Here is a 27,403-nt window from a genome sequence, read left to right as displayed (position 1 = left end):
AGAGAGAGAGAGAGAGAGAGTAGCAAAGGGTTTCTAGAGGAGATCAGCTTTGCATGAGGAAATAGACCAACTCAAAGGACGTGATCAAATTAAAGTCAAACTGCTGAGAACTCATAAAACAATCATGGGGTGTATTTTAGATGTGTATAACTTGAAACAGTAGCATTTTTATAGCCTTTAAGCACCAATGCATAATCGAACAGGAAGGAGTTTCATTACCATTTTCTAGTCTATCTTACAACAAAAACAAGACAATACTTTGTGAACGACTGGAGAACATTAATTAGGCAGAGAGCTTTACTGTGTAAGTACTTTGGAAAAGTTCAGGACAGTGGTTTTTTATCACTGAATCCTTTATACTCTTCAAGTTACATAAGAGGCTCTTCTTTTTCTTCTCTAAGCAAAACTTCTGTGTCAGCTTCAGTTTTTCAGGTGGGCGAGCCAAAGCGTTCTGCTGTTGGAGGGAGTAACACTGACAGAAAAAGATAATCCTAGTCGTAGAGGGCCTGGGAGAGAGCATTCCCTGGAGTCAAATAGTAAACTGTACATTATTACACCTTTCAGATACGTCTAACCCTGGAATGCCTACCAGTGACATGAACTAGAAACATACTTTTGTTAGTACTGCTGGAGAAAACTCAGTTCTGTGACAGAATTCCTTTCGTTGTATCAACAGCAAATGCAGCAACAACTAACATTTACCGAGCACCCTCTTCCCCACGCTGTAGCTCATTTAGTCTCACCGCCTTCTCAGGAAGGCGCTCTTGCTAGGCTCATTCTACAGGTAAGAAGACGGAGACCAGGGAGGTTAAGTAACATACATCAGGCCCTTCAGTCCAGAAGCAGCAGCAGAGCCAGGATTTGGACCTAGCGACTGGGCTTTTTATGTACCACACTGTCCGCGAGGCGGTAAAGTAAGTTGGGAGCAGCTTGTGAGATGACAGCACCAAGCTATGTTAGGCGCATGGGCCCTGTGCCTCCGATACAGGGGCTCTAAGAAGGCCAGTGAAGGTGAGGCTGGCTCACTGAAAATCAGAATCCTGTCCTTAGAGCTCCTAGCAAGCTAGAACACCTGATTTAGGCTTCTATACGTTCCACCCCACCTCAGCTATTGCTATTTCTGCTAGGCCCCTCAACCCTCAGAGAGCAAAAGTGGAGATGGACTTGAAAATAACATTGGATAAAAATTGGAAGGCTTAAGCCTGAGTTTGGTATTGCTACTAACTAAATGGATTCATTTTCCTCGTCTGTGAAGGGAGAAAAAAATAAAGATGGTGAAAATCAAACCAGAGAGGGGCACAGAGAACTTTGATTGTGCACATTGTTGGCACGCGAGAGTTTCTTTGTTCCATAAGTCAAAGCAGTACATTACAAGAATATGCTGTAAATATCTATGCAAGACCTATGTGGGTCCCTAAGAGCCTTCTCTCGTAGTAGCATTAACCTTGGCCAAGTCGTTTTGCCTCCCCCGACCCACTCTATAAGAGAAAGGGTATCAATTACCGAACTCTCTTCCAACATTGTTAATGTGTGATTTGTTTTGTCCCAGATCTAGAAACACTGAATTGGGGTTTCTAAATGGTAGTTTGGGTACTTCCAGGCCACCTTATTCTCCCAAGGTAATCATTCCTTGGATCCTATCAATCACACAGGACCCCAGAAGAAATCTAACAGCCCAGAGATATAATTACAGTCATTTCAATTGTCCCCAAGTTCAAGTATTAGGGAAAAGAGAACTGGATTCTCTACCGAAGCAGGTGGATAGCTGGCTTAGTAGGCAACCTGCTCGAAGCGGGGGTGGTGGCATTCCAACACTTTTGTTCTGCGTAATGCCAAACACATGAGGAATGCAAGACAGGACGACCTTGTGATCTCATGTGACTGCTTCACTGATAAGTATCACTTGAAAATGAGCTCAGGTATGACCAGCTATGGCAGGCTGGGAGCCAGAGCCAGGGGCCCTACAGGCTCCCAGCCGCTCTGTGTTGGTCTTTCCACAGACAGACATGTCAAAGGCGGCAGCTGTAGCTTGAGGGAGTGACTGGTGTGTGGCCCTGAAGCAGCTGTGTGCCCCCTGAATGCCCTGCCAGTCCCTCCAGAATAGGGCTGACCTCATTCCAAGGGAAGCCAGCCCCCAGGGAGCCCAGGGATGTGGCTGAGAATGACAAGTCCATTCTCAAAGGAAAGGGGATGATTAGTCACTCTGATCACAGTCTACTGCACAGACCCTCCCCCAGCCATCCCATCCCCTGGGTTCTGGCAAACTGAAGCAGATGACAGGAAGTCACGCCACATGTAGCCTGGCCAGCAGCTTTGAGATACATCATAATGCCCGTGGCTGGAACGGTTACAATGAGAGAGCATGGGTGGCCTCCCGAATCACTGTGCAGTGGACACCTGTAAATGATTCATTCTGTGTCTCTAGCAGGCCATCCTCATTGCTGCCCAGGGCCTCTGCACTGGCCACTCTCCCCCTAGAATGCTCAGCACTCGGGTTTCTCACAGCTGGCTCCTTTCTGCAGTGCAGATTTCATTTCAAATATCACTTTCTTCTGCTTTCCACGCACATACCCTCCCACGGCTCTCTATCACAACATTCCATTTTATATTTCATATAGAGCTTCTCATGATCTGAAATGATTCTGTTCATTTATTTCTCTTGTTTATTGTCTATTTTCCCTTTAGAATGTTAATGAGACCAACATCACTGTGGTCTTCTCCAATCTATTCCCAGGATTTAGAAAAATATCTAGCAAATAAAATGGGATCGATAAATATAGTAAAATTAATTTGTTAATGAGTTGATTAATTCTATCTAGGACAGGGGTGTACTAGTACAAAGAGGGTTTCCCTCTGTGTTCAGCAGCAGTGGTGAGATTTCAAAGCTCCAGGGTGGCTTTCATAGACACTTTTGAATATCTCACCATTTCATGAGCCCTCCCCTGTCCTCTCCCCCCATTAAAGATCTGAGACTTATTTTCTGATCCATAGGGATTGGCTCCTGACATCTGTATTTATACCACATAGCTTTTTCACTTAGGAATGAATCTGGTTGCAAGTTAACAACAATAACAATGACCTATCACAGTGCACTGTGATTTCAACAAATAAGCTATCATTTTTCTCAAATAAGAACAAAGCAGGAGGTGTGCAATCCAGTGTCAGTGTGGCAGCTCAACTATAGAGGGAACTTGGCTCTTTCTCCTTTGCACCCTCTATTCCTAGCACACAACTTGCATCTGGTAATTGTTACATCATGGGCACAAGATGGCTGCTGCATCACCAGGCATCATGTCTGACTTCCAGAGAAGAAGGGTAACACAAAGGAAGGAAGCGTCATGCCAGGTAAATCTGTTGTTGTTTTTTTTATTAGGCAAACAAAAGCTCTCCCAAAATCCCTATCCAGCCACCTTCTGTTACATCTCCTATATCAGTACTTGGTCACATGGCCACCCCTACACCAATTACTGACAAAGGGAAATGAGATTACTAAAATTTGTTTAACTGTCACAATTCATCCTCTGAGGCTGGAGAAAGGACCTATTTTCCTTGAGATCAAGGGATTACCACACTCTCCTGAACAAACAGATGTGTCATAACTAAAAGGACTGGAGTAGACATTTGATCCAAAATTAGAGCTGAGACTTACAGAAACAGAGTTAAAGGCAGATCCCTTGAACTGTCATACTTTTAAACTTTAAGATTTGGTTGTGCAAATTGTTTAAATTCCATCATATGCTTAAATATCTTCACAATATATTTTCTTTCTTTCTTAAGCTATCTCGAGATAGAACGTTATTTAAAACAGGAGGGTCTTTATGATTGGAGCATCTAACTACCAACATTCTACGTGGCCAATCAGGCTGTGCTGCATGGGTGCTGTCGGATGTCAGATGACTATTCACACCTCCCTCAGGAAAGATCCTTTGTACCTATCACTGTGCTCCTCCTGCGGTGACCCAAATACTAAGACATTATGTCATCAGCCCGACAACCTCCTGCTCCTCTACTTCACCTTCAGACAGTATTTGCTGAGGTTCCAAGTGTACAGAGAGGTCTGCTGGGTACTCAAAGGGGGGTTGTACAGTAACACCCACACTAATGGAATAATGGAACTGCTGAGATGTCACCTCACAAGTCTATGACAAAGGCCAAAAACATATCATGTCTTCTAATTAGCCCAGTACTACTTTTCTTTTTTAAACCACCTGATTATTCAGGCCAAACACACACACACACACACACACACACACACACACACACACACTGCCATCTACACCCCTACAATTAAGAAAGATCCTAATGAATGAAAGCCTGGCCAGCCCAGCTCAATATTCCATCCCTTCTAATAGCCACTAGGAATGTTTTGTGGGGGATTATAAGGATTGTCACTCAAGTATTCTATAGGGATACATCTCTGCAGATCTCTTGATCTGCCATCTATGAACTTGATATACATTCTCTTTCAATGTCTATATCTCTTCCACTCATGCAAATTTTAGACAGAATTTTTCAAAACGTGTTGCTTGCTACTTACATGTTTTACGTAAACAAATGGTTCCATGATCATATGACTTTGGAACATGATTGAAGAAAGTTAAATGGCTTCTTCACCTCAAGACATTGAAAAGCCTTTAATATTCCAATATGCATAAAGAATGGCTAAGAGAGGGGTTTAGTACGTGGCATCTTCCAACTTTGTTTAACCACAAATATTTTTCCTTGGCGTATATTGAAAGGCTGGTGGTAATTCGAGATACTGCTGGGGGAGAGGGGGCAGGGAGTAAATCTTAGAAACTACTACCTCTTTTAAGTGCCAAAAGGCATATTCTATGACTTGGTCCAAACTTATGTGTACCCCTAGTGAATGTCAGTAGATAGCTAGGGTTGTCCCTTAGTTCACTGTTCCTGAGTTATACATCACAGATGCTGTGGTGAGAGGCACATTGTTGTAGGAGGGATTGCACTTATGTTGTTGAACTGATCATGTTATTTCGATGATCATCAGGTTCCCCTCCTTCAAAAGGAACATATTAGGCTATGTGAGAATTAGGAGCATGAAGTCATTAACGAAGAGTTTAACAGTCTATTATTTTTCTTCTGTTCCAACATTTAATCAAAGCAATTTTCATTAATGCAAGGGTGAGCAAGCTACACTGACCTCAGTGACATGATATATAAAAACTTACTTATTTTATTTAGATCTACCTTCTCTAAAAGACTACTTGGTACAACTTAACAAAAATATCCTACCTACCAATGTACAAACATTTCCCTTAGATATCTGACACCAATTTGGCTGCTTTATAATCTTTATATGCTTGTAACATCCCTTCACTGACAAAATGATTTTAGAAGAATTAAATGCCAAGATTGGCAATTGTTTTGCAAAAGCTTCATCCATAGGATGTCTAGAAATATACCTGGCTTCCCTGGAAGTCTTTTATTATTATACTTTTTTTTCAGGGACAGAGAGATCCAAGTCAAAGAGTAAAATAACTGGACAAACTCATTTGTCACAATGTAATAATCATCACAATGTAATAATATAAACTGCAGTTGATGGAATAAGTCTAGGGGAACTTCAACACTAACTTAAGGTTCAACATTATCAGCCATTTAATAATCAAAACTGCATCGTTTATCTTTATCCTCAAGATGAACATTTTCAGGCTCTATTAATAAGTATCTTTATTCCCCTAAATTTACTTTGACCTTATATTCTCGTAAGTTGAATCATTTGAAATGTTCTGAGAAAATCTGAGGTTCTAACCACACCCCTATATCCTACCTCTGTGAAAAAGCAAATGGTCTTCTCTGTAGCAACAGGAGCAAGAGAAGGCACATAGATAAAAAAAATAACTAACAAGGGCACCAGAAGGACAAAATTCTAGTCTAGCTGTTGTTATGGAATGAATCATGTCCCCCCACCAAAAAAACACAAAATTCATATTTTGAAGTCCCAATCCTCAGTGTCTTAGAATGTGACTTCATTTGGAGATAGAGTCTTTGTGGAGGTAATCAAGTGGAAATGAGATCATTAGGGTAGGCCCTAATCCAATATGATTGGTGTACCTAAGGAAAAGAAAATGTAGACACAGACACACAGAGTGGGAAGATGATATGAATAGACACAGGGAGAAGACAGCCATTTATAGGCCAAAGAGAGAGGCCTAGAACAGATTCTTCCCTCACAGCCTTCAGAAGGATCAATCCTGCCAAAACCTTGACTTTGAACTTCTAGCCTCCAGAACTGGGAGACAATAAATTTCTGTTGTTTAAGCCATTCAGTTTGTGGCACTTTGCTATGACAGACCTGACAAATGAGCACACTTGTGTTGTCGGGTAAGTCTTCTAATATCTCTGGGTCTCATTTCCTCATTTATAATATTAGGGGGTAAATGACCTTTGAATTTGCTTTTATCTCGAAAGGTTAATGATTCAGGATCCTTCATCACCAATTCTCCTGAGATGCAAACAGGCCCCATCTTCTGAGAAAAGCTTTCCCTCTTATCTACAGATCAATGGATCAGAAGCCATCTTTGATAATTCTGTCTGGCCAGCCTAATTTATATTTCAGTAATGACTTTGGGAAACAAAATAAGAAAGGGGGCCTAAAGTAACTCCTATGAAAGTCCACGAACTTATAAGTTTATATCTTTTGACTAGAAATTCATCATTTAGAAAAATTGGCTTATAGATAATAAGGGAGGTGCTAGGGTGGGCTCAGATGAAAAGATCAATAACAAATGTAAGTTTCATGACATGATTCCCCATAACAGAATCTCTGTGAAGTAAATAAAAGCACATATTTTATGCTCTCTTCACAACCCATTTCTAGGACCTGTGGGGACCCCCCCCAGTTTATCATGAAAGGAAACATGTTTTAGGCACAACTATTGAACTTCTGAGTGCTACCACATTGTCCCATATTGACTATAAAACAGTTGATAATAATGACTTTTTGCAATATTTATCAACCTCTTTCATCAGCTTGTGTCATGTTGGTATAAATCCCAGGCTATTAATGCATCTTCAAAGCCTGGAATATAGTATTAATGCAAGAATCACAATGGGTCATGAGCATTTGGGTAACTGAACATGCAACTCTAAATGCCATAAAACAGAATTGCTCTTTACCTCATTGAATGTGTACTCTCCTAGCAAAGGAAATACAAAAAGTGGTCTGTGATATGATATGATTTTATCATTCCTAAGAAGCAGTGATAGGGTGGCCTTCTTAAGAAGCAGCTAAATGACTGGCTTAACATCAACTATCTTCAAACAAACAAACTAACAAATAAATCAACATACTGGGCAAGCAACATTCCAACATTTCAATGGACAGTTTTTATATTTGTCAGGGTCCCAATAAGGTAGAACACTCAAATCAGGATAAGTCAATGAAGGCTTATTTACAAAGGTGTACTCAGAGTGTGGTAAAATCACAGAGCCTGTAGGCAGTAAGCCAGGGTTAGGAGCTGAAGCACTGCTACCACTTTAAGCACAAGTAGGCAAGGAGGACTGGTGAGCAGAATCGGATGGAGAAAGCCATGCAAAGAAAAAAGTAGTGCTCTTCCATCTAGAGTCTTGCCCAGTGCACCCCCGAAAGAAGGGAGTGAGGGCCCTAAATACCCTGACCTTACTCACCTCCCTCCCTTCCGTTTCCTGCCAAGGATCCCCATTGGTCAAATCCAACCAGAGAAAGACAGCAGGGTGAGCAGAGTGCCCATGAATGTGGTCTATAGGGTTAGCCTCTAAGACCAGGGTGCGTAGATCTGGAGGTGTGACTGGATAATATATGGCATAGAGCTAAGTAACCCAACAAACTCATTGAGATATTTGTAAATTTTATAAGAGCAGAAACATGTCTGCTCTTGTTCATCATTCTAGGCACGTCATTCCAACACCAATTTTTCTAATTTTCTAACACCAAACTGAGTGTCCAATAATTCAATTCAATGCAACATGAACTACTCAGAGTTAGCACAGACCCCACAAGTTAAGAGCTCAGTCTCACTTTAGACACCAGCCACAAATGGGTCTCTAGGTGACCCACACTTCTGCCCAGCTGACTGCAAACCTGGAGAGGTTCCTGCAACCCCAACTCAGGTTCAATAATACATCAGAGTGAAAAGAACTCAGGAAAGTCCTCTACTTTCATTACAGTTTTATTATAAAGGATACAACTCAGGAACAGTCAAATGGAAGAAATGCATAGCACAAAGTATGGGGAAAGGAGGACGCAGAGCCCACATGCCTTCTCCACCTGCACCACCTCCCAGCATATCAACATGTTCACTAACCTAAAAGATCCCTTAGCCTCATTGTTGCAGAGTTTTTATGGAAGCTTCATTACATAGGCATGATTTACTAAGTCCTTGGCCATTGGTGATTGGACTTAATCTCCAGCCTTTCTCTTCTCCCAGAGGTTGGCAGTGAGGCTGATATTTCTAACCCTCAAATCACATGGTTGGTTCCTCTGGTGACTAGCACCCATCCTGAAACTAAGTACCCCCGTCTTTAGTCACCTCATTAGAATACAAAAGACACTCCTATGACTCTGGAAATTCCAACGTTTTAGGAGCTCTGTGCCTGGAACCGGGACAAAGACTGTATTTTTTATCATGCCCCACCAGCACACTGGACCACAGTGTCTGGCACATAGCAGGCACTTAACATTTGCTAGTGAATGAGACACTCTCCTGTTGTGGGCCCCTCTAGAGTTCTTTCTCCTTTCCTTCCTCCTTTTGAAAGATGACTGAATTTTTTAAGCCAAATGTATTCAATGGCTTTAAAGTTCTCCTTCCCCTCTAGCAGGATAACCTAAAGAAGACAAATCCTAAGAATCTTAGGGCTTCCAGAGTCTTAGGGCATTTCACACCTCTGACATCCCAAGCACAAGGGAGGCTCAAAGGAGAAACATTCACCAAGATTTTTTAGAGATGAAATTTAAATTGTTGATTTACAATCTGCTCCAGTCTCCTCACAGTTTCATCTTGTCTTGTCACCTTCACAAACAACAGATGATGCTGCCCTAAATAGAAGTAGGAAGCTAGTGTTGGACATTGGCTGGCGGTCGTAGGATCTTTTTGCTTATGTAATATGGTGTATATCGTGCCACCCAAAGGACTATATTCTGGATAGCTCCCTAATGATAGGACTCCCATCTTATGTTTCGAAAATCCCAAGTGATCAGCATTTTACTTATCATAGAGAAAATTGAATTTCCAACAGGAGAAAGTTTGAACCAGGGATGAGGAAAACATAGACTATAGTAGGGTTATTCTATTAAGTACATTAAAAGAAAAAACAAAAATGAAAACCAAACATAGGTCCATTCAGAGCTAATATGCCTTGAAAATATGGTATGAAATTCCAGTATAAAGGAGGGTTGGGGGAAGAGTGTTGAAATTTTCTATCCACCAACAGAGCTAGCTATCAATCTGATGGATTGATAGTAACAGACTATCTAATATTAACAAAAAAATGAGCCAAGCCCTATGACCTAACTCTGAACTCTCAATCAAAACAGTTATCTAAGGGCTTCCTCAGGTCCTTTTGGAGAATACTTTTAGCCCTACTCACACATCCTTGGCCCACCTTTCTGTGGAAGTGGGGTACCCTTAAACCTGAGCAGAAAATACAAAGGGGGCTCCTGAGTTTCCACAGTTGAGTGTCCTGTTTGGCCATTGTGTCCTCTGTGCATGTGACACCTCCTCTGATCAGCAGCCCACGATATCATCATTCAGGTGCTGATCAGAAAATGCATCCAAGAACAGACTGTGATCCCTTGCAAATGTTTGCTAGGGACGCCTGATATTGGAAAGAAACGCGAAGGCAGTTGTTCTAAAACCAGCCAATCAGCAGAAATTTAGCAATAGCTGGCCATAGTAAAGCCATGTTATGAGCCTTAATGGCATTGAAGTCATTAAGTCCCTGAAAACAGCTACAAGAAAAAAGTAAAATAATAAAATAAATAAATAAAATCAAATCAGCCAATCATTTTAAACGACTTAGGGTAGACAGGAACAACCAGGTGGTCATTTGAAAGAGAGGCAGTGAGAGAGAATTGAATGGATATATGGGCCCACCCAAGGTGTATGGGATCATATCTAGAGGTGGGCCTGGTGTCGTTTGTAAGCCACACATCCTCCCTCATCCTGCAAATTTTCCTTTTGATCTCTCTAAACGATAGTCACCTGGATTGGGTACAATGGAATTACATGGGGAGCTTTTTCAAAATACACGTGTGCACAAGACCTTTCCTACCCACCCACCCACCACACCGTTCTGACACACATTAGGCAGTAGCAACCTATGTATTTCAATATTTCGCAAGAGTTCCCCAGGTTATTCTGATCCTCCCTGCCCCCCTTCATCCCTCCCCAGCCTCAGCCGAGATACACTACACACTAGTTCTCTGTTACACTCGATTACTAGAAAGAGATATATTTGGGTCACATATCTTAACTCCCTGCTGACATACCTTAATGGAATTAATATTTAACAATGCACACTTGGCTTACATCAGAAATGCCTTATAGGAGCTACCTACTTGAATTTTACATTGATACATCTTCTGGAAAATCAATTTCAGTCATCGGATACGTTGCCCAACATCCATTACATAAACCCTTCCCAAAATTCCATGTCTGACAAGAGATGGTCCCCCCAGCAGAACATGTCTGTGTCTTTTTAATAGACAGTGATAATGAGATAATGCAGAGCATTTGCCCTGGGGCCTCAGCTGCTAGGAAACAAGCTATTTTTAGCAGTAGCAGCATACTGGTGAGGATCCTTAGAAATGAATCGTGAGAGACGAAATACTATCCAGTGGAACTTTCTGTGAGGATAGAAATATGCTTTGTCTACACTGTCCAACTCGGTAACCAGTAGGCACATGGGGCTAGTGGGCCTTTTAAGTGTGAGAATGTGACTGAGGAATGAATTTTAGATCTTATTTAATTTCAACTAATTTAAATTTAGAGAGCCACATGTAGCTTGCGGCTATATTGAACAACATGGTTGTAAGGCCACTTTCTGCATTTAAATTTACAGGTAATACATACATAAGACGATAGAAAACTTTTATAGTAGTTTCAACTTAGGTGTAATTGCTATGTTTAAATTCTAAGAGTGTCATTGGCTTTTAGTAATATTGTTTGAAAGGATTAGTATGTGCCTATCGGGGGTTGACTGTAGGAATTTGGCTGCTCTCATAAAAAGGAAAAGGCTCAGGTGATGTCCCCGGAGCAGCCTGAAGTAACAAGACATGCCTCTTTTTACAGTTAGAACTGCTGAAACCTGAGGGCGGAATCGCTGACCTTCCTCTGAACAGTGCCACCATGCCCTGCCTGAATGGGACCCTCCGCTAGAGACCCTCCTCTGTTCCAACCCCATCTTGTATAGGGAGGGTGGGAGGTGGGCTGGGTGCTTGCTTTGTTAATTCCCACCTGGAGAGCGTGTTCCCTTTTTAACCAAGGGCCCGGGGAGTCTGCAGGGTTTCTCGACCTCAGCCTATTGACGTTTTGGGCTCTGTGATTCTGTGTTGTGGAGGACAGTCCTGCACCCTGGAGGATGTTTATCAGTAACCCTGGCCTCCACACATTAACAATACACACTTGACTTAGATCAGGTGCTAGTAGCACCCCCCAACCCTCCCAGGAGCGCCCATCAAGCATTTCTCCAGACATTGTGAAATAGCTCCTAGGGTGGCAAAAATCACCCCCCGGTTGAGAACCACTGATCTAGACAGTAAGTTCTTGGACTATGAGCTACTTACGAAAAGAGAGCAATCTTACTTGTTAATTTTATGTTTTTAAATCTATAATACCTAGCAGGTGCCTGGGGTGTGACATATACGCAATTACTCAATTAAGCATCACTTGGATGAAAGAATACAAGGCCACTATCATTTTTTAACTATTTAAATATCGCCCTCAGTGCCTAGCAAAATGTAAGACTCAATCAACATATATTTTCTGGTTGGTTAATGTTCTTACAGGTTTGTTTGTTTTTTAAATTCCTGCTAGTAACTATTTCCAAGGAAGTAAAATGATGGGGAAAATATTGTTTTTCATACTTTAACGTGCATGAAACAATTTCCTGCCCTGTTAGACTTTTTTTTAGCCAACAGTGTAAGTCTAAAAATATAGTCTCGGGCCGGCTGAGTGGCAGGTTGGTTAAGAGCTGGCTTGGGACGCCAGAGGGCCCCGGTTCAGATCCCACATATGAGGGCCAGTGACACTGCCCTCTACAGCTTAGATGCTGAACAACAGCTCAACCTGGAGCTGGGCTGCCATGAGTCGAGGCAACGGCGTAGGCTGCAGCCCCTGCTGCAGTGGGTTGCCATGGGCTACCGTGTGTAGCCAGCAGGCAGCGTGAGAGGCCGTCCAAGAAGCCCTGATCTGCCTCACCCGGGAAGAGCGCAATGATGGTGCCAACTTGGGCCAGTGAAGCAACGTTCTCAACTAGACTAAAGAACAAAAAGGAAAGCAACTTGTCTGTTCCCCTTTCCCCAATTCCCCAATAAAAATAGTAATAATAATAAAAAAATATATATATAGTCTCATACTTTCCAAATTAAGTACCATAATTGTCTGTGTGCGGAAGCAGGGCTCCACCACCTCTCGGCCTCTGTCTCTTCACCGAAGTTTGTCCTGGGTGCTGGTGTCAGTAGAAGCCAGTCACGTCCAGCACCAGATATGCCCCCGGGAATCCCTGCTGCCAGCTGCACTGCAGGAGAAAAATAGAGGGCTGGGTTCAGTTTGCAGTTCCTGACTTTTAAGCTGAGCTTGCCAGCAGGTGATGCTTTTATCTCATTTGTCACAATCAAACCCTGCAGAATAGGCCTACTAATTAAAGCCAAACCATTGCACCTAAAACTTAGGGGATGTTTTACCTCTGCGTACACGTGGCCTCGCGCTGCAAAGAGAAATTAAAGGCATTCTCACCAAGCACAGATTTCATTCAACGATATATTTAGCACAGTCTGCCCTTCACTGCCTGTGTACCTAAACTGTTTATGGTATTTTAAGCTTCTTGGACAAGATTTCTTATTTAATGGGAACTATCACTCTCTAAACGCCATTATCATTGGCCTACATTTAAAGAACTGCTGTATTCATACAACCAAGATCACGAAAGCCCTATTTAACTAGGGACAAGGTCAGAGCATTTATCATAATTCAACAAGGAGAAGGAAAAAGGGCAGCTTGTTTGTCAAAACTGTCCCTGCCCTTAGAGTAGTGGTTTGCTGGAGACATATTAGAATCACCTGGGCAGCTTTTTAAAGTCCCGAGGGTCAGGCCACAGACCAGACAAATTAAATCAGAATCTCAGGGTAGTGCCCAGGCATTGCACATTCTTTTAAGTAAATGTTTTATTTTAGAACAGTTTTAAGTATATGGAAACATTACAAAGATAGTACAGAGAGTTCCCGTATACCAGGCCCAGTTTCCCTTATTTTTAATATCTCATATCAGTGTGGTACATTTGTCACAATTAATGAGCCAATATTGATACATTATTACTAACTAAAGTCCATACTTTTTCATAAATCCTCAGTTTTCCCCCAATTTCCTTTTTGTACACCAGCATCTCATCTAGGATGTCACAGTGCAGTTAATCATGTCTCCTTTGATTCTTCATAGCTTTAACAGTTACACAGACTTTCCTTGTTTTGGATCACTGACAGTTTGGAAGCGTGCTGGTCGGATATTTTGTAGAAGGTCCTTAAATTGGGATTTGTCTGATGTTTTTCTCTTGATTAGGCTGGGATTAGGTGCTTCGGGGAAGAAGTTCATAGAGATAAAGCCATTCTCATCACACCAGACCAAGGGTACACATATCAGCATGATTTATCACTACTGATAGTGATCCTAATCATTTGGGTGAGGCAGTGTTTGTCAGGTTTTTCCAGTGTAAAGTTACTCTTTCCTCTCCTTTTTCACACTGCACTCTTTTTAAGGAAGTCACTGTATCCTACCCACACTTAAGGAATGGGGGTTATATTCCACTTCATGCAGGATATAGTATCTATGTAAAACTTTTAGAATTATTTGGTACAGGAAATTTGTCTGTTTCCCTCCATTTATTTATTTATTCATTCAATCCATAATTTATTTACATCAGTATGGACACATTTATTTTCTACTTTGGGTTTCAGTCCAATACTACTTGATTTTGTTGCTTATACATTTTGGCTTTGGCCCTCAGGAGCTCTTTCAGTGGCCCCTGTGTCCCTTTGACATAGCCCCATCATTGCGTTGTTGTTGTTCCAAGCACTTCTTACTCTTTTTCTTACTCTTTACATCTTACACTATAAGATGTTCCATGTTCATCTTTTATATTTGCTACCCTAGTCCTAGAATCAGCCATTTATCTAAGTTCAGGTTCCTTTTGTTGGTAGGTATGTTCATTGCTTCAGGGGTGTCCTTGCTTCTGGCCCTTTCAGTTGACAGAACAAGGAAATATAGGTGTGTGACTTCTAATACACACACACACACACACACACACACACGCGCGCGCACACACACACATGAGGTAGGACAATTAAGTTCGTGAACTCATCCTAGAAAAAGTGCTACATACCTCATTGCTGAATATCACTGTGATCACCTTCAAAGTACTCCCCTTGGGAAGTTATACACAGATGCCAGTGCCTAGCCCACCCTTCAAAGCAATTTTGGAACGCCTTATCTGGAATGGCCGTCAGAGCTGTCATGGCATTACCCTTGATGTACTGAATGCCATCGGAATGTCTTCCTTTCAATATCTCCTATATCTTCAGGTAAACAAAGAAGTCATTGGGAGCCAGATCAGGTGAGTAGGGAGGGTGTTCCAAAACAGTTATTTGTTTACTGGCTAAAAACTCCCTCACAGGTAGTGCCGTGTGAACTGGTGCATTGTCATGATGCAAGAGCCATGAATTGCTGGCAAGAAGTTCAGGTTGTCTAACTTTTTCACGCAGCCTTTTCAGCACTTCCCAATAGTAACCTTGGATAACTGTCCAGCTGCTACAAATTCATAATGAATAATCCCTCTGATATCAAAAAACGGTTAGGGACATCATTGCAACAAGTTCTCAAATTTAATTGTCAGACATCATATATATATATAAATTTTATATGCAACCTTCGGTACCTGTATTAAGCTAACATGAATCCATATTGATGTCTCTAACTCTAATCCAGTTACCAGATGGATGTGTCCAGCCTCCTCGTCTTGCTTATCTATATGATCCCACTCCAACAGTAAAAAACTGGCTCCCATGTATAGTAGTATCAAATTATTAACCTGCACCTCCATGGGAAACTTTATCAATAAGAGTATAGTGCCTTTAGTCTTACAGGCTCCTCTCATTTCCAAGGTTACTTTGGTCAACACCTTTTTGTCTCCACATCCTTCAGAGAGGTTGTTGAATACATTTGTAATGCAGTTATATTGCTTTGTCACAATTCACTGTCTTAGATAACCCCCTGGGCTTCACTTGTTCAACACTTCCCCTCCCCCCCACCAAGCGAGCCGCTGGAAACCACTGATCTTTCTACCATCTTTATAGTTTTGCCTTTCCCAGAATGTCATATAATTTGAATCATATAATATGTGGCTTATTCATACTGGCTTCTTTCACTTAGCAACTTGTATTTAAGTCATTCAAGATTTTTTTTGTGGCTTGATAGTTCATTTCTTTTATTGCTGAATAATATTCCATTTTATAGATGTACCAGAGTTTATCCATTCACCTATTAAAGGGCATTGCGATTGCTTCCAGTTTTGAGAATTATGAATAAAGTTGTTACAAACATTCACATGCAGGGCTTTTGTATGAATATAAGTTTTCAAATCAGTAAATATGAACTTCTATTCAATCGCTGGATGGTATGGTAAGATTACCTCTAGCTTTGTGAGAAACTGCCAGGCTGTCTTCCAAATTGTCTACTCTTTTGCTCTCCCACCAGCAATGAATGTGACTTCCTTGTTGTTCCATATGCTAGTCAGCAATTGATGTTTTCAGTTTTTAAATTTTAGCCATTTTAATAGGTATATAGTGTTATCTCATTATTATTGTAATTCGCAATTTCCTGATGACAAATGATATTATCTTTTCACATGCTAATTTTCCATTTGTATATCTTCATTGGTGAAGTGTCTGATTGATCTTTATACCATTTTAAAATTTGATTCTTTCTTTATTGTCCACTTTTAAGTGTGTTTTGCATATTTTGGATATACGTCCTTGATAAGATATGTGTTTGCAAGTATTTTCTCCCAGTGTGTAGCTAGTCCTTTGATTCTCTTAACAGTGTCTTTCACAGAAGTTTTTATTGGGTTGTTGGAAAAGTCATGACACATTTGCATTGAAAAACATAGAAAAATACATCATGACTTTCCTGACGACCCAATAATTTTAATAAAGTCCAATTTATCAGGGTTTTTTTCTTTGCTAAATCATACTTTGAGTCATCTATCTAAAAACTCATCATCAAACCCAAGGTCACATAGCGTTTCTCCTGTGTTTTATTCTAACAGATTTAGTTTTTTGTATTACATGTAGGCCTATGATCTATAATTGAGTTCATTATTGTAAAAGTACAAGGTCTGGGTCTAGGTTCATTTTTTATTTTACATATGGAATTCCAATTATTCGCACCATTTGTTGAAAAGCTTATCCTTTCTCCATTGATCTGCCTTTGCTCCTTTGTCAAAGATCAGCTGACTACATTTGTGTGGGTCTATTTCTGGCCTCTATTCTGTTTCATTGATCTATGTGTCTATTCTTTCATCAGTGAGCACTGTCTTGATAACTGAAGCCTTATAGTAGGTCTTGAAATTGGGTAGTGGGATGCCTCCAACTTTGTTCTTTTTCAGTATTGTGTTGGGCATTGCTATTTTTTTTTTAAAGCTTCCTAAATAATTCCAACGTGTGGCCAAAGGTAAGAATCACTGCCTTGGAGGCAGCCGGAAATAGAAGCAAGAACATGGATATTAAAGTCTGTAGGCAAGCCATTGAAATCCTAGGATTTCAGTTTCCTATTCAGGAAATGGGAGATTAAAATGCTTACTGGCAGAGTTTTTGTCAAAGCAACACCTTAGAGACGGGATGGGATAAGCACGTAGCAATGGACCATTCAAGCTGAGTTCCATTTTCTCTACTTTGAATGCTTCCTTGTCTCTTTTGTTAGTGTACTCTTTGACCATTTTCTTCCAAATATTATGAAAGATTGGCATAATTATTATTATGAAACATCTTCCGATAGCTGCATAAACATGCAAGATGGGTTATAGTACAGTTTTGCTGCTCCTGGAATTTGGCTGCCTAGACTAAAGAAATAAGCCCATTTGAGAATCTTTCTTAGAAGAAAGTAATTCATGTTGATCCCATGGGGAATTAATACTGGTCTATTTTTTAATAATTTGAAGAAGGGATGAAACTTTACTGACTGCATGGAAACAATAAGTAGCAAATATTAGGTTGTCGGAAAAGTCATGACGTATTTTTTCTATGTTTTTCGTTGCAAAAATGCATCATGACTTTTCCGACAACCCAATAGTACAAAAGATAAAGAAAAAAATAAGAGTGAAGAAAGTGCTTGTTTGTTTTTCATTAAGGCAAACAGGCAAATGATCAGAAAGAATTTTTTTTTGAGCAACAATGGATCTTTTTATGACTATAACTTTCTACTTATTTAAATTGGGACCCTTGTATCTGTACACATTTACATGAGTGAGCTTATTAGGTAAAAAGCGCAAGCAGTTTAAAGATTTTGGTATACACTTAAATGTATTCTTGCTTTCCAAAAACGCACCCTTCATTCTACAGAGTAAAAAATACATATTCAAGAAAGCAAGCAAGCAAATAAACAAACAGCGATATAACTAAAAGTCAGACAAGGTGAACAGGGAAAAATAAAAGAACTGCTTCCATCAAGTGTCTTTATGCTCCAGGCATACTACGAATTACACATTTAAATTATTTAATCCTCACGACAAATGTAATAACATTCTCACTTTATAGGTGAGAACTGAAGTGTCTGCAAAGCTCAGCAACTTTTTTGTATGGATATCCTAAGGCTTCTGGTACTGCCGCCTTTAGTAGTTTTGAAAGGAAAGACATCCTTAATTTCTTGCAGGATACAGACAGGTGCATTGTCACAGTGGCCTCCCCAAGACACAAACCCAGCTCTTGTATCACCCCCGGAGTCATTAGTGAATCCCAGAGTCCTCCAACCCTGCTTTCAAAAGATCTGCCAGTCGAGCAGCAGTGGCAATAATGAGATTCCATATAACAGATGCTGGTGACTCACAGGAGAGAGGGGCCAGGTGTAGAGCTGTGCCTCTCCCTCTCGCTCCAGACATTAAGCCCAACCAAATTCCTCACAATAAAACTGAAGACAAAACTCAAAGAAAAGAAAATGCCAGGGGGTCAGAAGTGGTCCCAGATACCAAGGTGGAACCCAATTAAAAGTTGGTATTTCCCAGCTTCACTTGTGACAGGTATTTCTGTGCACATTCCTCCCTCATTTCCCTGAGGAGAGGTGATGAGATATAAACCAACAGAGTGGAAAATGCTGCTGCAAGAAACGAACTGTTATGGCATTCACAGCAGAGGAGGCAAAGCAAGGTCGGAGTAATTAAAGATACTCTAAGAGAAAACAACCTTCTTTCACCTAAACTAGGAGAAGGTGGGGAAACAGTGACTGTGAACGTTTTAGAGATTTGATTCATAAGAGAAACATACGTCTTTCTCCCCACACTTATGCTGGGAATTCCAGAAGGGAGTGTTTTGAAAGTCACGTGTCTAGGGTGTGATCCTCCATTTTGCAAGCCCAGAAACTCAATTTTGTCCACTTATTCAAAGCTACTGAAGTGTTCAGGGATTTCCAGGCTCATGGACTTGTGTGTAAGACCCTAACACACAAACCAGAATAAGAAAGTGTGTGTGTGTTTTTTTCATCTATAATACTTTTGTTTGTAATTTTTAAAACTTATAATAGTGGACAAAATTGTTTATTAGTTATAACACTGACATCAGAGAACCCTCCTGTATCAGCTACTGCTGTTTAACAACCATGCCAAAACTCAGAGATGTAAAACAATAAGCATGTGTTTTTGCTCACACCTCTAAGGTTAGTGGGGCAGCTCTGCTTACCTGGGCCAGGCCCAGCTGATCCCTCCTGGGCTCACTCATGCACTGTGGTCAGCGAGTGGTTGGGCCTCAGGGTGGCTGGTCTAAGATGGCCTCACACACGTCTAGTGTGGTCTGGCAATCAGCCAGAGCAATAGGAATAAATGGGTCTCATTTCTCATCACTGAGCAAATTGGCCTGGGTGTGTTCCCACTGTGGTTGTGAAAGGTTGAGAGAGAGAAAACGGAGTATTCAAGGCCTCCAGAGACGTGGGCTTAGAACTGGCACACCATCACTTCCACTGCATTGTACTGGTCAAAACAAGTCACAAAGCCAGCCCAGATGCAAGAGGTGAAGAAATAGTCGACAGCTATTGATGGGATGAGGTGCAAAGTCACATATAACATACAGGACAGAAAATAATTACAGGTATTTTGGCATCAGTCTTCCACACCTCTCTTTCTTAGGCTCTTAGATACTGAGTTAATAAGTAGAGGTCACTTGATAAATACGAAATCAAATATAATTTGATAGTGCTCCGAGGTTATTTCATCCAGGCTTCAAAAGAACTTGATGAACTATACTTGCTCCAAACCCAAAATGAACCAAAACACCTGATTTTCTCTTTTCCTCTCCTGCCCCATCTATACCCCTCCACCCCACCCCCAACACACCCCAAATGTCCATTTGGAGATCATGTCTCAGAGTGGATTTTTTCCTGCAGATGCCAGCCACTAAACCCTTCCATTATACATTGTTTTTGGCTGGTTTCATTCTTATGGTGACACCTGTTTCCACATAACAGATTTACTTTCTGTAGTCTCTACAGTAATTACTATGTTTGGTTTTTAGTCAATAAAAATTTAATTGCTGCTAAAGTTGTGTCAGTGAAAGATCAGGAAAACATTCTTTCTTCATCTCCCACCCCTTCCTCAGAGAGTGAGGGCCAATGGCAGTCCTGGAACCTGGAAGGAGAATCCTTTTTTTGTTTTCTTTCATTATCTACTGCTCTAATGACCAGAATTTCTGTCTCTGTGGTTCACTGTCAGGTGGGAGAGCCCAAAAACCTGCGTGCCACAGGTTTATTGCATACTCAGAAATGTTTCCTGAATTACTCCGGAAATGAAACCGAGTGGATTTGCAGAAATTCAAGGAGCCCAAACCCTGTCAGAGTGAATTAGCATCTAGGTATTCAGCACAGCTTTGGAATGAATCTTTCTGCAGAAATTAGTTTTCTAGGTCGCTATTCCATTACATAGTGCCCTCCTTCTGAGAACCCAGGGGAGAAATTTCTCTCTGATCTCAGAACAGGAAATAGTTGGGCTGCTTCTCAGTACTTGGAGGTTTCATGGCGGCTGTTACTACAGATCCTGTAGATCCTGTGTGGGAGGGTATTTTCTTAAAGCAGTTTAGTACCAAACCTGAGACCCATCTCTAGAAAATCTATAAAATCTTTTGGTGTTAATTTTAGATATTAACCTTACACCTGACTTTGCCTTATCTTTCCTAGTTCTATATATTCCCTGTTCTGCTTGCATCGTTCGATCATTTTTTTTATTTTGTCCTATTTAAACTATTTAAGCAGGCTTAAATGCTGTTTAGAGCCTTGGAAAACAAATAAGTGCTAGTTTCTCAAGAAAGCTATAGGTTAATTTTCTTTAATACTTTAAAAACCTTCCGTTTTATCTATTTTGATGGAACCCTTTTGATTTCTAATACTATGGCCTGAGTTAATCATACTTTTCAGTGGTTCATTATCATCTTTGGTCTAAGAAGGCCCCTCTCATTTTATTTCTTTCTTCCCCTTTATCTCCCACCTTTATTCCTCACCTGCCCAAAGGCAACTATTTCAGTGTGCTTACATACATGTCCTTTTATTAGTATGTGTTCTTATAAAACAAAAATTTATATGCATAGATCTTAACAGTATGCAAACATTATTGTTATAAATGTCAATCTGTTTCTTTTCCATTCAGTACTGTTTTTAAGACATATATTTTGTTATGGGTACATCTCGTCAGTTACTTCTCTCTGCTGGATAGGATGAACCCAACACATTTTGCCTCTCTCTCCACTCCTTAAACTGCCTTCATCACTGCCCCCTGCCCCCCGCCATCCCCCAGCACAAATATGCTGTGAAGACAGTCTTTATACACTGGGTGAACACTTTTGAGAACGAAAAGGTTGCTTTTAGAAATTCCATCGGGATGGCAGATGTACATAATAATTTTTGAAGGCAAGCTGAAATGCCTCATTACCTTACTCATATAGGACCCTTATGAGCTATGTGAGAATTCCTTGGGTACGTACCCAGGAGTGGATTTGCTGGGTCAGAAAGTATATACATAGATCTAATTTGCTATTACAACCAAAGACCTCTGCAGAATTTCTACACCAGTTTACATTCTCATCAACAGTACATGAGGGGTCCCATGGTCCCGCATCTCTGTCAACACTTGGCATTATCCTAATTTTGCCAGTCAACTACATGCAAAGCAACTTTTCATTGAGCATCTCTTCACATTCTCATTAGCTTTTTGTATTTTCCCTTTCTGTGAATTTTGATTCTCATATCTTTCTATTGAGGTACTTGTCTTATTGATTTGCAGAAGATGAAAAATTTTCTAAAGTAAGTACACATTTGTCTTCTTAAACAAGTACATAACTAGCAGGACTCTCTTATCTTGCAGAACTAGGGTCACATGGTGATGAGTATAAGTAACAATGCTGGAGTTAGAAGATGCTATAGAGCTTAGAGTTACATGAGTACAAACCAATCGTTAGGAGCTGAATTATGTCCCTTCCCCTTCCCTCCTCCCCCCACCCAAATTTGTATGTTGAAGCCCTATCCCCCAATGTGACTGTATTTGGAGATATGGCTTTTAAGAAGGTAATTAAAATTAGATAAGGTCACTCTTAGGTATCTATACAGAGAAACCCAAGATGCTAATTCGAAAAAATATATGCACCCCTATGTTTATTGTAGCGCTATTCACAATAGCCAAGACTTAGAAACAACCGAAATGCCCATTGGTAGACAACTGGATTAAGAAACTGTAAAACTGTGGTACATTTACACAATGGAGTATTATTCAGCTAAAAAGACGAATGAAATCTTACCATTTGCAATGATATGGATGGGCCTACAGAACATTATGCTAAGTGAAATAAGTCAGTCAGAGAAAGACAAATATCATATGATCTCACTTATATGTGGAATCTAAAAAACTGAATGAATGAGCAAAGTAAATAGAAATAGTCTCAGAGATATAGAGGAAAAACTGATGGTTGCTAGTTGGGAGGGTGGTGGGGATGAGGAAGAAAGGGAAGGGACAGGACAACATAAATTGGTAACTACAATATTGCCACAGGATATGAAAGCCAGTTTGGGGAATATAATCAATAATGTTGTAAAGATTTTGTGAGTGTCAGATGGGCACATGTCTTGGTTGGGAGACCACTTCATGGATGGTGTAGATGCCTGACCACTGCAGTGTACACCTGAAGCTGAAGCTGAATAATATTGTATGTCAACTATAATTTTATATATATATATATATATATATATATATATATATATATATATATATATATATATATATATATATATATATATATATATATATATATATAGTCATGGCATATGAAGTATAGTATAGGGGATAGAGTCAATGGAATTGTAATAGATATATATGATATCAGAGGGACAATAGATTGGGGGCAGGGGGTTATCACTTTGTGAGGGGTGAAATGTATAACTATTACATTGTTTTGTACACCTAAAACTAATAAATAAATTAATTAATTAAACAAAAAAGATTTAAAAAATTAAAGAAGTCAGAAAACAAAGATTAAAAAAAAAAGAACAACAAAAAAAATTAAATGAGGTCATAAGTGTGGAGTCCTAATCCAATATGGCTTGTGTCCTTATAATAAGAGAGACCGAGCAGGTGGCACGCACCCATAGAAAAGGCCATATGAGGACACAGCAAGAAGGCAGCCCATTTGCACGCCAAAGGAGAGAGGCCTCAGGAGCAACCAAACCTGCCAACACCTTGATCTCAGACTTCCAACCTCCAGAACTGTGATAAAATTAATTTGTTATTTAAACCACCCAGTCTGTGGAATTTTGTTATGGCAGTCCTAGCAACCAACCAACATCTAGGAAACATCTTTACATTTAGTCCTTTGCATCTTTCACTTAAGATAAAATGCAAGATGCCCAGCTGAATGATGTACTAGACAGTGTATCCTGGCCGTCTTTCCAGAAAATTGTTTACCAAGTCAATGGTAAAAGTAGCCATATTCCAAATGATTTCCTCAGACCCTAGCAAATTTCTCTCTCTATTTTTAATTGCAGCTATCAGTGTCATCTGTCTTGGTAGCATCTTCCAAAACACCACAGTAATAGATCATGGCTACTGCCAAGCAACTTTTCCTACTTTTTATATAACTCACCCTGCTTAGTCAAGAGTTTGAAAGAGGATTATCACTCATCATTTAAGAGTTTGATTGGAATTTCAATGGAAGGCATTCACTTGAAAACATAAACATAAACTCTTCATCCTCCAGGGAAAATAATACTTGTGAAGACATGATCTTGGAAAACATTTGATTTCATATAACACCAATCAAACTGACAATGGTTAGAGTACTGTATTGAGAACAATTCGGAGGCCGAATATGAACTCAGTAGGTAAAAGGGCCATGATGGATTACTAATGTCTGCTATCATCCTGGTGTCAGGTGGGGTATGCCACGTGTCTGCCATCTCTATTTGAATAGCCTGACACTTTGTTTTTAGTGTTTGGCTATGAAAAAAAATCCTGAGCTAGGCAGCCTTCAAATTTTCATCTTGATTATTAGGGTCTGGAAGTTCAGTATAATATTTACAAGATGAAGAAATTTGTTTCATGATATTGCCTCTTAACTTCATTTTTTTTTTCTGGAAAATAGTTTGTCAATAGTATGAGTCAGTGACAATTCCAGCTTTGAGCACTTTCCATGTGCCAGGCACTGATGTGAGCATTTTATATCTATTAAGTCATTTAAACTACATTTATAAATAAGACTACTGAGGCCCAAAGAAGTTAAGCAAACTTTAAAATGTCTGGATTCAAACCCAGAAGTCTGACCATTCTTAAATATTATATCATTTTGAAGCCTGCAAAGAAAGAAAGAAAGAAAGAAAGAAAGAAAGAAAGAAAGAAAGAAAGAAAGAAAGAAAGAAAGAAAGAAAGAAAGAAAGAAAAGAAAAGAAATGGTAAACACCTTTTCTGGAATTAATGCTGTTTTTCAAGGTGAGCTAACAATAAAAATGGTTCCATATCCTTAGGTAAATTTATGGTACTGATGTGAAAATTAAAAAGAAAAAATGTGTAACTAATCAGAAAAAAAAATGTTGCTTATCCATCTATGTGTTTCCGGGTGTTCAGAATATTTAATCCTCAAAACCATTCTTTGAAGTGGTTATCCCCATTTTATGGATAAGAAAATGAAGGCAGCAAAGTGAAGTAACTTGGTCCCAAATCACATACTTGATATATGATGGAGCCTGCATCCCGACTTAGGTGGTCTGACTCCAGAAGCCAAGTCTTAAAACCTCTATTTACTCTGCACCCAAAATTTGCAAAGTTTTCTTTAGGTGGACCTCAAGGTTAGGTACAGGTAAAAATCTTAAACTCATTTAAATTGCTGACCTCTTTGGGCACTTGGAAGCATCAAAACTTGTTGTGTGACACTTGGAGTGCTTTACAAAAATTAGTCAGTCTTTTCATTTCTAGGAAACTACTTAGGATATAGATAGACTGTGTTCAGAAATTGGGTATTTCTTTCCCTGGAGAAGTAGTGAATTCTTCTTCAGCTTTTTGATTTCCTTTTTTTTTTTTTTTTTTAACATTTTCCAATGTGATGTCCTCCTCAGATATCACCAAGTCCCCTAGAGGAAAATACACGTGGCTCAAACACCTACACTGGTGTTAAAAACCTTTTGCTTCTGCAGTTTGCAATGGACCAAAGATACTGGAGGGATCTATGATTTTTCCAACTCAAAGTCTGTAATAGGTCCTGTAGGATGGTTTCAGGAATGGTGCTAGTTAATTGCTGCTTGTGTCTATGTTACCAGCAACTGGTATATTCCCAAACATTGTGATCAGTTCCTACAAACCTGTAGGGAAGTAACTGCAAGTTGCCATCATAAACTCCACAAGAAGTTATTCACAATACCTAATTTAATACCCTGCTGCAGCATTCTACAGAGCTGAGCTTATCTGGCTGAACTATTCTGCATCAGACTTTAAATCTCCAGATCATCAAACCTTCTGGAGAGTGCCCATGAATTCCTGATGAATGCCCTGTGAATCTACAGAAGTTAATAGGACTTGGTCCAACTTTTCACTAGCGGGTGCCCTTCCCCACCACCATCACCACCCCCACCCCCTTCCCCCACTCCTGCCCTGGAAAGCTGACTTCTGGTTCTTCAGGGTGCTGTGCTCCATCAAGCTTCAGAAACCTAAACGACTTTTATCTTTTCCCCGCTGTAGCATTACTTTAACCTTTCTCTCTCTTTCTCTTTGACAGTGAATTTGGTTGTTGTTGTTGTTTTCTTTTTACTGCTTTAACATGACCACTCTGCTTTCTCTATCTGCCACTCCCATTCATATATTTTCACTTTATCTTCTATTTCCTTCCCCGGTTGCTCCTCTCATGCCCCCTGGCTTTGGGCTGAGCAACAGCCATTCAAGGGAGTGGTGGTTCTTAATTTGGCCATATAGACTGGTTCCACTTTCACCCCCACTTAAGAGAGAAACCCCCTGAAATCACCTGGCACAGCTGTGTGTGTGCACATACCTGCACACATGCGTGCATTTTTTTTTTCTGGGGAGAGAATTGTGGCAGACCCTATGGATCGTCTACCCCCAAACGATTCCCAATTCCCTATGCCCTTGACTTCCTTTGCCAGAGGCTGAAAAGCTCAAATTTTCAATTTCCCAGCTTTCCTTGTTTTGACCAAATAAGAAGAAAAACATCCTTTCTTATATAAAAAGCAAAGCCTCAGTAGGAGAAAACCCTTTGCCCTTCATTCTTCCCCATTATTCCTGCCTGGAATGTAGATTTAAAACATAGATTTACAGCAGCCATCTTGCAAACACGAGGTTGCAAGCCTGAGGATGAAGGCCTGTATATAAGGTGGAAAGGCAGAAAATTGGAAAGAGATTCAGTATCTGATGGTATCCATAAGCCACAATCCCAGCTCTGGACTGCTAGCCTCCAGACATATGTTTACATGATACGCAATAAACACACACACACACACACACACACACACACACACACACACACAATTTTAAAAAGAAGAGGTAAAAGTATAAACAGAAATTCTAAAATTTTCTTCCTGCTCCCTGATAGATTATGTCAGAGGGGCAAACATCCTATTTTGGAGACTTCTGCTAAATAACCAAGAAATCAGAAAATCTTAAAACAGCAATGACAAAGAAGGGGGGGAAATACCCAGAAAAGTATACTATAACAGAGGCTGATAATGTGAGGTCATTTTTGGTTTATATATAAATAACATACATAGAATGTTAATAGTGGTAGCTTTGAACTAGTGTATGTTCATAACTCTCTACATCAACCATGTTTTAATTTGCAATATTTAATTTTAAATATACCAATAGTTCAAGACAGGCTCTCCCTCCCTTCCAAAATTTACTTTTTCCTCCAAGCTGCCCTTGTCAAGGTGCTGTGTCTCCCGGCCCTGCGCAGATATGTGATGACAGCCAGGCAGGTGTGGTGGTGAGCACTTGAGGTGACGGCTCATTTCAGGTGGCCTCCAACCTGCCCCAGGGGGTGTGCAGGGTGGGGGTGGGGAAAATGACCTCCCTGAGGGACATCACCCTCAGTGACCAGACCACCCTCTCACATATCAGTGCACTTTTCCCATATCTCTTTCCACTTCTCACAGCATTGCCCTAATTCCCATCCCTGTCATGATGGGCATTTAGCCCTGACTCCATGTAGTCCATTCTTGTCTTTTCAGAGATGGGGAAGAGCAAACTCTGAAAAGCTAAGGGTATGTCCAAGGTCAAAGAGGATACATCAGCAGCAGAGGGTGGGCCAGAAGCCACTCATCATTGACAATCACCATCGTTACCACCTGACTGTCACAGAGCATCCTTCCGGCAGGCCGGGCATTGCCCTGGGTGCCATCTACATAGTCTCTTACACTGACAAAAGCCATGCAAAGTTGGAGTTATCACCTCCATTTTA

The 27,403-nt window shown here is 40.3% G+C and overlaps 1 long non-coding RNA gene across 1 annotated transcript in view; it reads right to left on the bottom strand.

Moving 5' to 3' along the window:
* Nucleotides 1-27,403, bottom strand: part of LOC109384500 (uncharacterized) — a 74,399-nt gene that overhangs the window by 3,198 nt on the left and 43,798 nt on the right. Inside the window, exon 6 of the long non-coding RNA XR_002124413.1 lies at nucleotides 12,594-12,738. This is a non-coding gene — a long non-coding RNA (uncharacterized LOC109384500). The remainder of the gene's footprint in view (nucleotides 1-12,593; nucleotides 12,739-27,403) is intronic.

Source organism: Hipposideros armiger, unplaced genomic scaffold (assembly GCF_001890085.2).
Source record: "Hipposideros armiger isolate ML-2016 unplaced genomic scaffold, ASM189008v1 scaffold_95, whole genome shotgun sequence".
Classification (NCBI taxonomy): domain Eukaryota; kingdom Metazoa; phylum Chordata; class Mammalia; order Chiroptera; family Hipposideridae; genus Hipposideros; species Hipposideros armiger.
The sequence above is the reverse complement of the archived record's forward strand: the minus strand, read 5'-3'. Positions and strand labels throughout refer to the sequence as shown.